The 17,995-nt window shown below is 41.2% G+C and overlaps 1 protein-coding gene across 6 annotated transcripts in view; it reads right to left on the bottom strand.

Moving 5' to 3' along the window:
* PDE4B (phosphodiesterase 4B) overlaps nt 1–17,995 on the bottom strand; it is a 573,081-nt gene that overhangs the window by 538,622 nt on the left and 16,464 nt on the right. Inside the window, exons 1-2 of one of the 6 annotated variants that reach the window (XM_082686381.1) lie at nt 16,597–16,735; nt 9,453–9,605 (exon numbers count right to left, since the gene is read on the bottom strand). The gene's annotated coding sequence lies outside the window, so the exon portion shown is untranslated. Of the gene's footprint in view, nt 1–9,452; nt 9,606–16,004; nt 16,205–16,596; nt 16,736–17,995 lie in introns of those variants that run through there. The other 5 variants (XM_082686388.1, XM_082686379.1, XM_082686382.1 and 2 more) reach the window with 5 other exon arrangements.

Below are 17,995 nucleotides of genomic sequence, written 5' to 3'. Positions count from 1 at the left end.
AGATGGCTTCAAGGAGGTTGCTCTGCACAAAGAAAATAAATAACTTTCCCAGTCACATGGATAAATTAGCGGCAAACCTAAGACAGGAACCTTGCCCCCTGGCTCAAAGTCAAAGGCTCTTAATACCATATAATGTGATTCACTTTTACTAGTGACTAGCAAATAGAAGGCACGGCAGTGATGTTAGAAATAAGGAACAGCTGCCTATCCCAAATTATCTTTCAAGGAATATCCTTCTGGGACCAAGAGGATAACAAAAACCTTTACTGAAGATACTACAAAAATCTCTTTGGAAGATTTTTATTTTGAAGATTTCTATGAGTTGAGCAGAACCTCATTATTTTCAAGATGTAGCCACTGGAAGTTCAATTCTAAGTTTTAATCAGAGTTCACATTTTAATCAGAGCTTTCCCATTTCCCTAACCACTTAAGAGACCCAAAGGACTTCTTAGATTTGTGTAAAATCTATTACTACATTGCAGTACTCAACAAATCACCTCTCTTTGAAATTCTTTCTATACATTCTCTTCCCCCTCACATTGAGCTCTACCTTTGATATTTTGATGCAAGAACGGAAGAATGTTTTGCTATCTTGCTCTCCTTTGGGAAAAACTGACATTGAGGATCATGGTAAAAATCCCTAGTGAGGATACTCTCTTTTTGAAATGCTCACCCATCATCTTATTTACACATTAATAATACTATTTATAGAATTTATATAACACCTTTCAGAGCAAAAAAAAAAAAAATGCACTTCACATCCATTATTTCATTTACCTTTGTACCATCCTTCTGAAGTGTGGTGAGAACAGTTGCCTCCACCCTATTTTAATGGAAAAAAATTAACAGAGAAGATCCATTATCCTTCTTGATGTGGATAAACAGCTTCTAAGTAGAGTGCCTACATCAATTGGAGAATAAACCTTCAATTACAGGATATTTCTGTCAATATCCTGAATGAGAACAGCAAAGCAGAAATGCTGGAATTCAGCCAATTTTATTCTTTTTAAAATAAATATCTGCTCTTGGGTATTTTTCATATATACCATTAAGATTTTTAGGACAAAAAATAGCCAAAATATGTAAATGTAAATTAAAACAAAAAATAAACCATAGTATTTCATGAATGGCTGCACTAGTATATAATACTGTCACTGTCACGATTTCTTAGAATTTCACACTTGTGTATGTCATTATTCATTACAAAAAAATATGATGACTTTTTGCCCATGATTAGTTTAATACCAATGACCATCAAGATATACTTTAAGTTTTATGTATCAGTCAGCTATCTTGACACAAAGTGGCAACTGAAATAAAAATTTTAAATGACTGTAACTTAAGAGATATTTAAGGTAATAATAATTAGTAACTGTCTTTAAACTGTTAAAATTTAAGAGATCTCCAGAGTATGCATTTATGATATGACACTACAAATAGGATTTTTTTTTTAGATTTTTTATTTATTTATTTGGCACAGAGAGATCACAGGTAGGCAGAGAGGCAGGCAGAGGAAGAGGGGGAAGCTGGCTCCCTGCTGAGCAAAGAGCCTGATATGAGGCTCCATTCCAGGACCCTGAGATCATGAACTGAGCTGAAGACAGAGGCTTAACCCTCTGAGCCACCCAGGTGCCCTACAAATAGGATTTTTAAAGCTGGGAAATATGCTTCATACAATGACAGTGATGGTTGGCTACCCAGTATCTATTCTCCCCTTCTTTCTTAATAGAACAGAATCCTGATGTTTGGAGAAGTACCAACTTTCCCTTATTTTTTTAAAACAGGATTAAATGTACTTTTATTCTTAACACATGGAACATATAAAGCTTTTATACTGAATACATGATATTCGTTTAACGAGAGGAAAAGGAGGAATTTACATGAAGTTTTTTTTTCTTCTTTTTAAACTGCATTATTTTGAAATACAAGTGTGGATTTTTGACACTGAAAAATCTTTGCACTTGTGTTTCTTCTTTTTTATTGTGTTTTCTTTCTTTTTTGTCTATACTGGTAACTATTTTCTAAATCAATCCATATACAACCATTTCCATACCTTGATACATGAAGCAAACTGTGACCTCCCAAAATAGAGCATGGTTTTATATGTACAGGAATGTGTACATCACCCTCCTTTTTTGGTCTTTGTGGGGTTTTTTTGTTTGTATTTATTTTTTATGAAAAAAAAAAAAAAAAAAAACCTCTATTTCTTAGACGTCCCTGTAGTTAGGGAGACCAATTGACATAGTTCTGGTCAATAAGATATTGGTAGAAGTAACCAGATGCATCTTCCTGGGAGCTTTCACTTTCCTTATAAAAAAGAGTTGATGGCTGGTTTGTGCCTTGCCTTTTGTCCAGCCCCTTCTTCCCGCCTGCGATCCAGCTGCCATTCCTGGATGCTCACTAACTGTCTTTCCACCAAGAAAAGGAGAACCATGCACCAATGACAATGGAGTCAAAAGCAAGAAGGAGCCTACATCCTTGATAACCCCCTTGTGCAGTGGCCCCGGCCTCAGGCAGTCTCCTTCCAGATACTGCATGTAAAACAACCAACCACACACACAAACCACCCCCCTTACTTCCAGTATTGCATGTCAAATTTTCAGTTACTCTCCCATGGATGCATGTCTAACTGAAAAAATCAACACAAATACATCCTAATTGAATTTTTTCTCTCATTATATGACTTATATGCAAAAAATTAATTCCCTGCCTTTAAACCAAATGGAGAGTGTGCAAATGCTATGTCACACACAAAAAAATTATCGCCCATCTTCTATATCCACATACCACTAAACAGCCATCCTTCTTTAATCTTTAAAGTCCTTCTTTTAAAGTATTTCAGTCATATGAAAGTGTGAGGTCAGAAGAAATCTGCTGGAAACAAACTTAGACTAAACAGTAAAGTGGGCAACCCACTCCACTATACATTTTTGTCTATAAATCAAATGAGGAAAACATTTTTTCAAGGCTCATTGGTATTCTTCAGCTCTATCCCCATCCTACCAAAGATTACAGTAAAGTGGGAGGTGTGACTCACAGAAATAGTTTTCCTCATATAAATTTCACCCATTGAATGAAATTTGAAATATTCTTTAAGCAATATAAGACAGAGACAGTTTTCTGCTATTCTTCATGCTATGAACAATAAAATAAAAATGTTACAAATTATCCAAAATTTTCACACCCAAGCTTCCTCAGAATGAGAATATTTGTACAAACTAGCCTAAATTTTGTGCCCAATATCAGTAATTACAAAAGTCTATAAACACTAATTTTATCCTTCAAAAATGCAAAATGCAAAGTCTTAATAATTACCTTACATATTCAGTTGGGAATGTGTTTGGCTCAGAGTAACAGAAAACCTAATAAATACTGGAAGAAACAGGGGTTTTATTTTTTCTCATGGAATAATAAGGCTGGAGGTAAGCAGTACAGGGCTGTAGATTTACTCTAAGAGATCATCAAGGATCCAAGCTACATCTATTTTTCTGCTTCATCATCCTAAGTGTCTGGTTTTATTTCTCATGCTTGAAAGATGGTGCTCACCTCAAAACAGGGCATCCACGCTCTAACGAGAAAGAAGGGATAAGGGCTGAGGATAAGAACCTTCTCTTTAAGAAGCTTTCCCTTTTGTTAGAGAAGGAAAGCATTCCCCAGGAATCTCCATCTAATCTTTGGGCCACTCTGAGTTTTAAGGGAGACTGAAAGGTGAATGATTTGCCTTCCAACCTGCATAGCACAGGAAGAATAAAAAGAAAAGGGGAAAAGGAGGATGAATAAACAACCTACAGTATCATTGCACCTCCAGACCAATTAAATCTAGTGCCAAAAACATTGGTGTCATCACCACGGCCATGGTCACCATCAGCACTAAAGTGCTTATTCCTCAATTGTGTTGTATTGTACCCACATAGTTAGGGAGTCCTAACCCAACCATGACCTCCCTGATTAATGCAGATTTCTGACCATATCAAGGTCTTATAATAATTTCAAACTTAAAAATTAGTTCCCTGGAGAACTTTCTTATGACTAATCCTTAATTATAGGGATCTATCAAAAAATTCCCCTAATGTGTCACATAACAACTACTAAAATTTCATTAAATCATAATGCTGGAAAGATTACCATGCTTCAGCATCTTAATTTATACCTTAAGGCTGACACAGGGGATGTCACCTACCCACTTAGTGGCACAACAAAAACGACCTTTAGGTCTTGTGATTCCCAGCACCCAATTATTCAATTACTAAGGAGCAACCCTGAAAACAAAAGTCCTTTCAATATTTTAAAATACATAAAAGCACTAAAAAATAAAAACTGTTACTGTATTATTTCTTTGTGTACAACCTTCCTGGCTTTCTGCACTGAGGTTTTTCACTCTAGTATACAACAGGGCACTTCAAATCATTTCCTAGTCTTATTTCCTTTCCGGGGCCCCGTACAAGTCACAGAGAATTATATAGGAGCTTCCTTTAAGTAGACACAAAAACAGGTTCCTTAAAACTAATTTAAGTTCAACAATTTCGCAAATGCTAGCCTCACTCGCTCGTTGAATGCAGAGTTGTTTATCATTCTACGCTCTCAGATTTTTTTGATCCATTCTGTAAGAAACACATGGATGTGGTTTTCTTCTCCCCCTCAAACAGTACCCAGTAAATACATCAAATGGCACTAAAATGCTGTCTTCTTTGAACCCCTAACATCTCATGTGGGTGAAATTTGGTTTAAATGACTACCAGAACAGCCTTCCTAGAGCAAAGGAGGATTATCTCCAAAGGGCAACGTTTCTCCACACAGTAAGGGGTGACGCAGACGGGAACAGATGAAGGATCTTTCCAAGGAATCTTGAGGTGTGTGTGTATGTGTGTGTAGGAGGAGAAAGCAAGTGCTGTGGGCTCAGTTGCCTGTTTGTATTTCCCACAGTCTGCTTTAACACCTGCTGGTCCTATTGTGTCCTTCTCACTACTGGCTCTCTAGAACTTCCAGAAAAACAAATTCCCCCAGCATACCAGTGCGCTGTACCCAGGACAACCGCCAGATGCACGAGCTCTGAAGGCTAAGTCTGCCTGTAAAATGAGGCATTATCCTTATGTCTTCTCCCCAGCAAAGACCAGCCACAGATATCAGATGGTACAAGACAAAAAAAAAAAAACACAGTATCTAGCAGACTTACCTAGGAGTTCACAAACCCTCAATACCACATGCAAATTTTTGAGTTTGTGTTCAATTTTCTGGATATTCGGTCCATATGATTATCAGATTTTCAAACATGCCTATTTTTTTAAAGAGTACCATGATGCCATCCCAACTTATTTCATATTTTTTCTCCTCATTAGAAAAAGGAATGAGAAATCGTGCTTCAGTATATAATTTCACTTTTCTCCTTTTCACAATTAAGTATCTACACCAGGGGTGAGGTGCCTGGGTGGCTCAGTCTTAAGTGTCTGCCTTTGGCTCAGATCCTGATCCCAGAGTTCTGGGATCCAGCCCCGTGTCAGGCTCCTTGCTCAGCATGAAGCCTGCTTCTCCCCCTCCCACTCCCCCTGCTTGTGTTCCCTCTCTCGCTCTCTCGCTCTCGCTCTCAAATAAATAATAAATTAAAAAAAAAAAAAGAAAACAAAACAAAATTAGGAAATATTACGAATTCAAAATAAATAAGCCCTGCTGTTATGGAACTGAAGGAACTTAGGTTCCCTTACTTGCAAGGTATCGGGTTTCCTTAACTATAAAACAATACAGCTGAAATAGGTTATCTCTAAATTCACTTTCAGTTCTGAAAATGCCAGTATTCTATGAGTCAGCACTGTGGTGTAAACCAGGACAGCCAAAGACAGAATCCTGGTATCTTTTCCTTAATCCATTCTAAATATCACCAAGTTGCTTGTGCAAATAATGTCATTTGTTTTCTCTACGGTTTAAAGTATCCATTTGATAAAGGATTTTTTTTTAGTATTGCCCAGAGATAGCAAATGAAAAAAGGCACTCATATTTTTCAAAGGCGATAAAACAACTTGGAGAAAATATGTTCATAGAGACTATATCACATACATAGATTTTTGTCTTAGATCCCACTGACAACACTGACTTAATGTTTAATTATCCAAGTACAGTTAATATTAATTAACCTAATTTGAATTTAACTTAACTTAAGCAAATTTAAGGGGAGGCTTGGTCTATGTCTCCCTCATAGATGCATTACAGGAAAACACAGTCAAATGAGTATTTTCAACTATATCAGTGGATAACATGGCTAATGAGTCAACCTGGTATTTTTAAAAGACATATACTTGTGGTCCACACAAGATGGCAGACACTCACCTCTCCCAGCCTCTCTCCACTTAGCACAACTAGAAACACTGGAAATAACACAGGAGGCAATCAAAGGAGGACTCCAAACACTAAAAAGAAGAGGTGGGTTGGTTAGTCACCCCAGATCAGAGGGACAACAGAGCAGTGGGATGCCTTAGGAACTCCTGATCCCACTGAAGGTTATCCAGGCCCAGAGTCTCCCAACTGCAACTTGGCAGTGGTTAATGTAGGTGGATTTATTCCTCCCCTGCATCTAACTGGGGGTCCAGCCAACAACAGCAGATGGCCTCACAGCACTGGCAGGGGGAATCCCACCACAACAAGCTCTGGGCTGGGGAGAGTTTTTATCCCTGCAGGCCAAAAAAAATCCCTTCCCACACTCAGACGCACTGGCAGGCACGGCCTGGGGAGGCTCCTTCCACCCCCCTCCGGTGGGATCAGCAGGGTTCAGTGGGAGCCCAGAAGCACCTGACAAACCAAACAGACTAATAAAACAGCCAGCAAAGCCCCTGGAAATCAAATTGTCACTGAAACCACAGCCCACAGATGTAATCCAGGACCTCCGTGCTAAACCTAAACAGAGTGACTGTCTGCTAAAACACAAGATGCAAACAAGACTTGAGCCTAACATGCCGGCCGGCACATCCAGGATATATCGGGATATATCACAGGATGTATCAGGTTATATCACAATGTGAATGAGGAAAGTCAATCAACTGACACCAGTGCTAAAATGAATCAGATATTATAGGTATTTGGTAAGAATTTTAAACTATCCTTATAAAAAGGCTTCAACAAGCAAATTCAGATTCTCTGGAAATAAATGAAAAAAATATATAGAAAATCTCGGGGGCATCTGGGTGGTTCAGTGGGTTAAAGCCTCTTCCTTCGGCTCAGGTCATGATCTCAGGGTCCTGGAATCGAGCCCCGCATCGGGGGGTCTCTGCTCAGCAGGGAGCCTGCTTCCTCCTCTCTCTCTGCCTGCCTCTCTGTCTACTTGTGATCTCTGTCTGTCAAATAAATAAATAAAATCTTAAAAAATAGAAAATCTCAACAAAGATGTATAAGTTCTTTAAAAAAAATAGCAATGGCAATTGCAGAACAAAAAATAAAACATTCAATGGCTGTTATAGTAGAGGTGACAGAGGATAGAATCAGTGAACTTGAGAAAAGCACAATAGAATTTATCAAATCTGAAGAACAGAAAGAAAGTAAAAAAACAAACAAAAAAAACATATATAGAACCTCAGAGTCCTGTGGGACAGTAAGAAAAAAGCCAATCTTCACATCATTAGAGAACCAGAAGGAGAGACTCCTGAGTGGCTCAGTCGCCCTTCAGATGCCAAGGCTCTGCCTTGGGCTCAGGTCATGATCCCAGGGTCCTGGGATCAAGTCCCACATCAGGTTCCTTGCTCAGTGGGGAGCCTGCTTCTCCCTCTGCCTGCCCCCCCACCCCCATCGACAAATAAATAAATAAATAAAATTAGGGAAAAAAAGGAAAATCAGAAGGAAATGAGAAAGACAATAGAGCTGAAAGGGTATTTGAAAAAAAAATTCCAGAAAACTTCCCAAATTTGGTGGAAAGACAAAAGCATATTGATTTAAGAAGCTAATCAAACCCAAAGAAAACAAACCCAAAGAAATCCATGCTAAGACACACCATTACTAAACTTCCAAAACTGAAGATTAAAGAAAAAAAATCATAAAACCAACCCGAGAGAGGGAAAGAGCTCATTGCCTTTAGTGGGACATCAATTCAAATGACAATGATTTTCTCATCAGATACCATTGAAGCCTGAAGGAAGGGCACATTTTCCAAGTGCTAAAAGAAAAGAACTGTCAACCACAAATTCCTTCTCAGTATCAGTTGCCCAAATCATTTCATATCCAATGATTGAAACAAACAAACAAAAATAGTGTCTTATATTCAAAACAACAGCATATACAATGAAGCAAATATAAAGAGATATAAATATATATAGCAAGAACCAACACAACCACTGAGAAAATTCTACAAAGAGATATACTCTAAAACACTATAAATGAATCAAAAATAGAATCCTATAAAACATTCAAGTAACTCAGAGGTAGGCAAGAAAAGAGAAATAAAGGAAAAAGAACAAACAGAAACAGTAAAGTGGCAGACAAACTCTAACGTAACACAGAAAACCGAATCATTCGTACATTGCTGGTAGGAATGTAAAATGGTACACCCACTCTGGAAAATAGTTTGGCAATTTCTTATCCAACTACACATGCCATTATCATAGGACTCAACCATCACACCATTGGGCATTTATCCCAGAGAAATGAAAACTCACATTCACACGAAACCCATACACAAATGTGCAGAGCAACCTTAGTCATAACAGCCCCAAACTGGAAAAAGTGCAAATGTCCTTCCACGATGAAGGGAATACTGCACAGCAATAAAAAGGAACAATGACTGATAACACACAACTTGGATGAATCTCTGGAAAATTACACTGCGTGAGAAGAGAAACAATCTTTAAGGCCATATTGCCTATGATTCCATGTATTTTTTATTCTCATTTTTGAAATGACAAAACTATAGAGGTGGAGAACAGATTAGTGGTAGTTAGGGGTTAGAAATGGGGCCAGGGAGTGAGAGGGAGGCAGCGGTAGTTCTAAAGGGGACAGCATAAGGGATCCTTGTGGTGACAGGAAAGTTCTGCACCCTGACTGTGGTTATATAGGAACCTACCCATGAGATAAATCTGCAGGGAACTAAATGAAACAAGATGGGATCAGGAGGAAGACAAACCATAAGAGATTCTTAATCTCAGGAAACAAACTGAGGGTTGCTGGGGTAGTGGGTGCGGTTGGATAGGATGGCTGGGTTATGGACATTGGGGAGGGTATGTGCTGTTGCGAGTGCCGTGAATTGTGTAAGACTGATGATTCACAGACCTGTACCCCTGAGGCAAATGATACATTATATGTTAATAAAAATAATAATAATAATTTTTTTTTTAAAATAAGAAGATACTGAATTCCAAGTTCCTAAGGGCAAGGACCACGTTCTTTGAGATTCCCATGGTTTATAGCACATTAGCTTTGAAACTGAAGGTATAATTATTTGTTGGGTAAATGAATAAATAATATTGATAAACTTTGGTCACCTGGGTGGCTCAGTCATCAAACATCTGCCTTCAGCTCAGGTCCTGATCCCAAGATCCTAGGATTGAGCCCTGCATCAGGCTCCCTACTCAGCAGGAAGCCTGCTTCTTCCTCTCCCAGTCCCCCTGCTTGTATTCCTTCTCTCGTCTCTGTCTCTGTCAAATAAATAAATAAAATCTTTTAAAATTTTAAAAAATATTAATAAACTGTATTTGCATAGAAAAAATAAACTGCACGGAACTAAACACACACATTCAAAGGAGTGCAACACAGGGGAAATCTGAGTAAGATCTATAGATTCTGGGGCACCTGGGTGGCTCAGTGTATTGAGTCTCTGCCTTCGGCTCAGGTCATGATCTCAGGGTCCTAGGATGGAGCCCCATGTTGGGCTCTCTGCTCAGTGGGGAGCCTGCTTCCCCTCTCTCTCTGCCTGTCTCTCAGCCTACTTGGGATCTCTCATTCTGTCAAATAAATAGATAAAATATTTTTTTTAAAAAAAGATCTATAGATTCTGTTGATGTCAATGGCCTAGTTCTGCGATTGTATCACGGTTTTTCAAAATGTTACTCTTGGGAGAAATGGAGTGACGGGTACACAGGATCTCTCTGCATATTTCCTACAACTGCATATTAATCCATAACCAGCTCAAAAGTTTAGAATCAATTTTTACTATTAGGGTGAAAGTTGTGGGGAAGCAGGTTTTTCACATAGTCTCAAAGTTAGAAAGACAAAATGGGAAAGTTGGTAGGTATTCCCCTTTTGGGTGGTCTCAATCAGTAAAGGGACAAACAGACATTCCTGCTGTGACGTAACAGGAAGTACACGTCACCCAAGTAGGAGTGTTCATGCCAAAAATGATTAACCTGAACCGCACCAAGTGAGTAAGCCACTAGACAAACCGAGACTGCGAGACACTCTGTAAGACATCTTTCTTGGACTCAACACAAATGTTAATGTTACAGGAAAGAAAGAGAGGAAGAGAGAGAGGAAGGGGGGGGGGGGGTAAGGAGAGAGAAAGGCTAGTATAATTAAATTTTTCTTTAAGTAATGTGAAAAAATGAATAAAAATAAAAATAGGGTGAAAAGATTGTTGGGGGGGCGGCTGAGAAAATGATTAAAAAGAGTCGGTACTCAAAGTGGATACAGTCACAGATGGAGGTCGTATTCCACTAGCATGGCCAGCTGAGCGAATGTGGACCCAACTCCCTCTTGCTACAAACACACAGATACTAAGATTTTTTAAAGACCAGGATAATTGAATACATTAAATAAACTTGAAGAGAAAAAAAAAAAAGATAAATTGCAGCTATCAGAACAGAAAGGAAAAAAATAGCAGAATAGCAGGCACATACATTGGCCCCACAGCTATCCTAAAAGACACAGAGCTTAGACAAGGACATTAATGCTGTGAGGGTGGAGATTTCACATGTGTGTAGGGACAAGCCACTTGGTTTGGGGTCTGTGAACGGAAGGTAACTAGAGCCAAGACCTTTGCATGGAGAACTCTAAAGATGTTGACCCCTTAGTTTAAGGACTAGAAGCCTGGTTGAGGAAGTAGAAAGAAAATTTGTCTCTTCCTGGGGCTCTAGATGGAAGGCAAAAAAGAATTTTTTGGATTAAATCCCTAACCAACCCCCTCCCCGCCCCACACACACAGCTAGAATGTAGATCACCTGCACCGTGCAGGAATCTCACGCCAGGAAATGAATGTAAAAGCTGATCCTCTCCATGCTCACTAGACAACATGGTGATCATTTTGCAATACATACAAATATTGAATCATTATGTTGTACACCTGAATATATAATGTTACATGTCAATTACACTTCAACAAATTTTTTTGTTAAAGGCTGACCCCTGACCAGTAAAACTCCTGAGCTATTCCACAAAGACAAACACAGAATCACTCTAAGGGAAACGTTCAAAAATGGGGGGAAAAAACTACTACAGGAAAAAGAAAAACAAACAAAAGTAAAAACCTGGCTGAAGACGAGCTCATAATCCCAGTAACAAACCACATGAGGAAAAGATCCATTTATAGTGGATATGTAGCTTTGGAACAATCAGCAGAATTTCAAGAAAGAGAATGATCTGAGACTGTAACATAGTACAGGTATGATTATTAAAAAGATGGGGCACCTGGTGGCTCAGTGGGCTACGCCTCTGTCTTTCTTTTTTTTTTTTTTTTTAATTTTTTTTTTAAAGATTTTATTTATTTATTTGACAGAGAGAGATCACAAGTAGGCAGAGAGGCAGGCAGAGAGAGAGGAAGGGAAGCAGGCCCCCTGCTGAGCAGAGAGCCCTATGTGGGACGCGATCCCAGGACCCCAAGACCATGACCTGAGCCAAAGGCAACGGCTTAACCCACTGAGCCACCCAGGCGCCCCACGCCTCTGTCTTTCAGCTCAAGTCATGGTCTCAGGGTCCTGGGATCAAGCCCCCATTGGGCTCTCTGCTCAGCAGGTAGCCTGCTTCCCCCTCTCCCTCTGCCTGCCTCTCTGCCTACTTGTGACCTCTCTCTCTCTGTCATATAAATAAATAAAATCTTTTAAAAAAGATAAAATAAGGACAAAATTCATAACAAAATGATAGAAAACCTAAGGGAAAAAAAACAAGTAGATATGAAAAGGTATCAATTAGCACTCTAGAAAAGAAACAATAAATCATAGCTTAATGGAACTATAACTTAAATAAAAGATAAGGTATGAGTGAAGAAGAATTGGTTAGCTGGAAAACAGTCCTGAAGAATTACCCCAATGACTCTTAAAAGTATTTTCTAACTGGAAAAAAATATATAAATATATATACACACACACACACACACATAGGTAATAGATATGAGGGATGAAACAAGAAGGTCCAACATATATCTAGTAAGAATTACAGAGGAAAGAATAGAGGCAAGATAATATATGATGAGACATGTCACAAATTTGTAATAATTCAAGAAATACAAGGGTTACCTGATTAGATCATGAGAAGACCCAAGAAGAAAAGGTAGGAACAAACCCACATCTGGGCATACAATAATAAAACTGCAGAACACCAAAGACAAAGAGGAATATTAAAAGCAACCAAGATACAATCTTATTTGATTATTAACAGAGGCTGGAAGACAATATACTCAAAGTGGTAAGAAAAATAATTGTCAATAGAATTCTGCTCCCAGATAATCTATTATTCAAGTATTAGGTTAAAATACAGTTTCAAACAAACAAAATAGATGAAGATATCTTTATCATTTGCATATGCTTGCCAAAAAAACCTACCTCCCTAAGAAGGAATTTGCATCCAGATAGAAGGAAAGAGAGGCAAGAAGATCCAGTGAGCACAGAAAACATGGGTAAGTTTAAGTAAATATTGACTATGAAAACAACCCAACAACAACAACAAAATTCATTTCCATAAAATGACAGTGCATGTGAAAAATGTGGTGGAACTATTATACCACAAAATATTATGAAATACAGATTATGATCAGAATTATACCTTAATAAGACCCTTATATTATGCAAGAAGAAAGTATAAAATTTTTTATATTTCTATTTTTATTAACATATAATGTATTATTTGCTCCAGGGGTGCAGGTCTGTGAATCGTCAGGCTTACACACTTCACAGCACTCACCATATCACATACCCTCCCCAATGAAGAAAGTAGATATTTTGATTTATTTCATCTGTTACGACAAAAATCTGAATGTTAAAAACAAAACATGCCTATTGAAGGAACAGAAATGGGATATATAATTTTGAAATCACTAGACAGAAAAGAGACTAAAGACACTGCAGATCCAATAAAAGGGAAGAATGAGAAAACAAGGAGGAACAGAAGGGCAGCAGAGATATGGAAATGCCTTCCAATGAGAAGTGGCACTATATTTTAAAAGATAAAAGATTAAAACTGGCAAGATGATGTTATAGGCTGGCCTCTCTAAGAAAGCCCACTCTGAGATGAAGTTGGGTATGCAATTTTATCAAGGACCGCCTTGCTATCAACATCTGAGAATGAAGAAGGAAGGAGAAAGAGGAAATGTCAAGCTGCAGTGCAAGTCCCGTAGGGAGTTCCAGAGCTAGAATGGTCCTACAGAGTTTTCTGGAGTTGGGCTGAGATGACCAGGTCTTTATACTCCCACATGGGTCAGCCACTGGGTGTGAACTGCCTGGGAAAAAGACATGATCTTGGACAAAGATGCTTTCTACAACTCAAGCAATCCCCTTCAAGGACCTTTGCAGGCTCTCTGTCGACAGCGCTCCGAAGAAGCTGGAGCAACAAGCTCTTCCTTGAAGAGGGACTCAGCACATCAATGTCTGCCATATTACCATGAGGTGAAGCCAAACAACCAGTGCCCAAAGAAACCCAAATGTCAGGTAACCAACTACATCCTCACACCTTCTACAAACTCTACTCCTCAGATTTTTCTGGAAAGCGCAATGGATTTTTATGCCATAATAATGAAAGGTAAATCCAAATTACTAACTCCTAAATCTTTCTCACTCAAGCCTACATCATGTACCTCTTACTCCCTAACCAAAGTCAGCCAAATAAGATACTAAGAGCAACATGAGATTCTTTATTCCTTCATAATTTTAGATCTTCGGTTTATAAACCAAAATGAAAATGTCATTTCTGTGTCTAATATTTTTATGAAACATGAATCCTTACTTATGGATACCATCATTATTAAATACCTATCTCCAGACAGGGAAAGGACACCAAGATCAGAAAACCATGTATGATTGATTTCTTAATCCTCAAACCGAAACCAATACTATTCAAAAGAAATTAGCAGGCTCAAGTACCCTTTAGAGAAATTTAAGATATTCATCTTTTGCAAAATATGTCAAATCAGAAATTAGAGCGGATTGGCTGAGGAAAAAAAACAAACTACGTAAGTAGACAAAATGCAAGACTGTTTAGCTCACAATCATAATGAGGAATATAGAGAGAAGATACATATGCACATAGCCTCAATGTGTCAATCATGCCATCTCAACAATTCTAGTCTATTTAACAATTTTACTTATTTTTTTGTAGTTGGCATGTTGTTGTTTAAAAAGAGAAAGAACAGAAACAGCCAGCAAACATGTTACTTGCCAAGTCCTTGCAAGCATTGATTGGAAGAGTTGGTCAAACCACTGTGATGCTTAAGACACATGTTGGTAGTAAGGGGGTTTCTCTGTTGGGATACCAGAAGCCAAAAGAGGTGTCCTCAGAAGCAAGTGCGACTGAATTTTCTTTTACCTGAACTGAAATCATTTGCCTTATCTACCTTCTTGTCAATTCGGGTACAGATATATTCCAGACCCCTGCCTATACCTCAGGCCTAGGTAAAAACACTTTGAAGCTCCCTAATTGTTTTTGTTTTTATGAAAATTATTGGTATAACAACAAGCTTTTAGCAAAAGGAAAGAGCTGTACATGGATAATGCATCAGTACTTTTTGTTTTAATGTAATGTGACTTTTATTCCTACAGTGCAGCCCTAGGCTTTCAAATAGCTGGAAATCTCTGAATTTAAAAGATGGATGTGATTCAAAGAACACATATAGATCATACAGATCTAAGACACAGAATGCATAGATTTACCATTTCTGTTTAACAGCACCATGTACATGTGATGTAAACATAATGTAAATGCAATATAATTTTAGGTGAGAATCTCAAAGTATTTCTTAAAAATTACCCCAGGCCTGTGTGTATATTGTATATGTATATCATACTATATATAATACATTATATGTTATTTACATACAAATATTTTCATCTTTAAAATGAACCACAATGTAATTAAGAGCTACTCCTCTGTGCTCTCTTCTTTTTACTTGCTTTAAATTTATTGATTACAGGGGGTCTGTATTTTAAGTACTGCACATGGTGGGCTGATCTATGGGAAAAGGGCAGGAAGGAAGCAAAAGAGGGATATGGAAGAGGAGGGAGAGCAGGAAGGATAAGGAGGATAACTCCCCCACCCCCATCCACACACACACTTGTAGCTCAGAAATGGCCAGGCCTTGAATACATCCCAGCACCCCTTCCCAAACATGAGACAGGGCTTCCCAAAAGTTCCTGGCAGAGCCTGCCTTAGGCTATGGTTTAGCTGCGCCGCACTTGGTGCCCCAGACATCTGATGCACAGGACCATCCTGGGGACGCAGCCCCAGCAAACTCTTGGTACTTCAGGCTCCCCCCCTTCGCCCGCCGCCCGCAGTCAATCACTGAGCAATGCGCGCCAGTCCACCCACTCCTGGGCGAATTCTTCTGCCCTTCTCCATCCTTCCTTAGCTCTCTCTCTCTCTGGCTCAGGGGTTAGCCAGGAGGTTCAAGGGCGGAGGCAGAGGCAGAGAAGGAGGGAGCGAAGAACAAGGGCCGGTTGGCGGATTTCCTCCAAGGGACACCAACGACGCCCTCAAGGCGACCACCCTGGCGCGGCCCCAAACCCTCTGCGCCCCCCCCCATCGGCCCACAGCACCCCACACTCTCCATTTCGGCTTCGGGGTTTGATGAAGTAAGGGAAGGAGGAAAACAAGCCCGCAGCCTCCGGGGCAGCCCTTACCTCCGGCTGCCCTCGCGGAAGCCGCCTTCCTCCTGTCCGAGCGCTTCTGGTGCACAGCCGCGGCTCCGCCCGCCTCGGCTCGTCTGTGCCCTGCGCTCCCTGGGGCACGAGAGCCGGCGGGGGACGTCCGCGCACCGCTCGCGTGCAGCCCAGCCGGCGACAAGCAGCCCGCAGCCGTGGAGGCGGGGCCGGGAGCCCCGGAAAGGGGCGCACGAGCCGGGGGCGGCCGCTGAGCGCGCGCGCGGACCGGCCGGCCACCGGGCGTGGAAGACCCGGGCCGGGGCGGTGCAGACGGCCGCGAAGCACCCAAGCTCGCGCCGCCTCCGCTGGCCCCCCCAAGCCCCCTCTCTGTACCCCCACTAGTCCACCCTCCCCCCGGGAGACCGCTCGCCGGTGGCACTTGTTCTGCCGCGCTGCGCTCTTCCGCCCGGTGCGGGGAATAACAATGTGATCACATTGCACGGACTAGATGCTAGTAGTAGGTTGTAACTGCTGAGGCCACCACCTGTCAATTCTAGGAGCAAGGCGCACCGTCCCCAGCGGGCTGGCCTTTCCCCGATACCCTACCCGCTTCTTTTCCTCCCCCACCTACCTCGCCGACCTCTCGCAGTACTCTGCTGCACGATACTAAGGGAGTTTTGCAAAATAACCCTCACTACCAGCCAGGAGCTCACCGCATCTCCCTTCCCACCAGAGCTGAAGGATTACGCACAGCCCTGCGTGCCTATCCAAAGCCGGATGCCGAAGATCCCGGTTTGAACCCCACACTCGCCGTCCCCCCCCCCCCGCCCCCATTCATAATCCCAGCGGCCGTCTGCCACTACATACCCTCCCCCTGCCGCCCGCGCTCGCTGCGATTCGCTGTCCCTGGAACGTGTCAGTCACTCTCTCTTCATCTGCCATGAATACAGTACTAGAAGCTCCGCAGCCACGGGTTGCACAAAAGGGGATGGGAGGGGAGCACTCCGAGCTGGCGGGCTGGGGTCGGGAAGGAAGGCAAGGGAGCAAGGGGGGGCAAATTACGTGGAAGGAGCCGGTATGAGGGTGAGAACCCGCAGCTCTCCTGTTGCACAAAGGAGCTCCAGAGTGGATAAACACAGTGCTACGGAAACAGTGGGTCAGCTCACCTCCAAGGAGGCACTCCGCCAAGGCACCCTAGGAGTGGGTTTCACAACTTGGGCATTTGCAATGATCTAGCAACAGATCTGTCAAACTGGAGCCTGACTGGCCCAGTTTGACAGAGCACAGCTGGGTGGGGGCCTGCCCCTTGGAGGGGAGGGATTGGGGGGGGGGGGAGGGACGGGGGGGGGGGAGGGGCGGGGCGGGGGCGGGGGGGGGGAGGCGGGAGATGAGGGAATATACAGGTTTCCGTTTCTCCAGTGGTCCAGCTCTTTCAGTCAGAGAAAAAGAGAAGCAAGCTGGGGAGGAGAAGAGACAGAGATACAGTAACTTTGCATATGGAACTATACAAGTATCTAAAAACCAGAAAAACTTAAATGTTTTAATGGATAAAATTGGCCTATTTCTCAATTTATTCCAATAAACATTATGGCACACCCATTTTGCACTGAGCACAATGCACTGTGCCAGGTGCTGGCGTACAGACATGATTAGGACCACAGTCCCTGCACCCAGGAAGCTCATTGCCTAGCAGGAGAAGCTACCATGAAAGCCCCAAAATGGACAATACAATATTACACACAGAAGCACGTACCAACTACACTAGGGGAGACAATTTTCTCTAGTTGGAATGGAAATGGATCAGGGAATTTGATCCCTTTTGAACCGTATATTAAAAGGCAAATAGAAGCTTGCCAAAGAAGTGACAGTAAACTTCTGTTATTCGCCCATTAACCCAACCAGCCTCAAGTACCCCCACAATGAAAGTCACACCTGAAAACTTATCAGTGGAGGGACTTCATGAACTCCCGCCCTGCACTGTTTCCCCTTGGTGGTTTGGTGGTTTGGGAGGAAACATTTCCAAATACCAG

This window comes from Mustela nivalis (assembly GCF_964662115.1).
Source record: "Mustela nivalis genome assembly, chromosome: 10".
NCBI lineage: Eukaryota > Metazoa > Chordata > Mammalia > Carnivora > Mustelidae > Mustela > Mustela nivalis.
The sequence above is the reverse complement of the archived record's forward strand: the minus strand, read 5'-3'. Positions and strand labels throughout refer to the sequence as shown.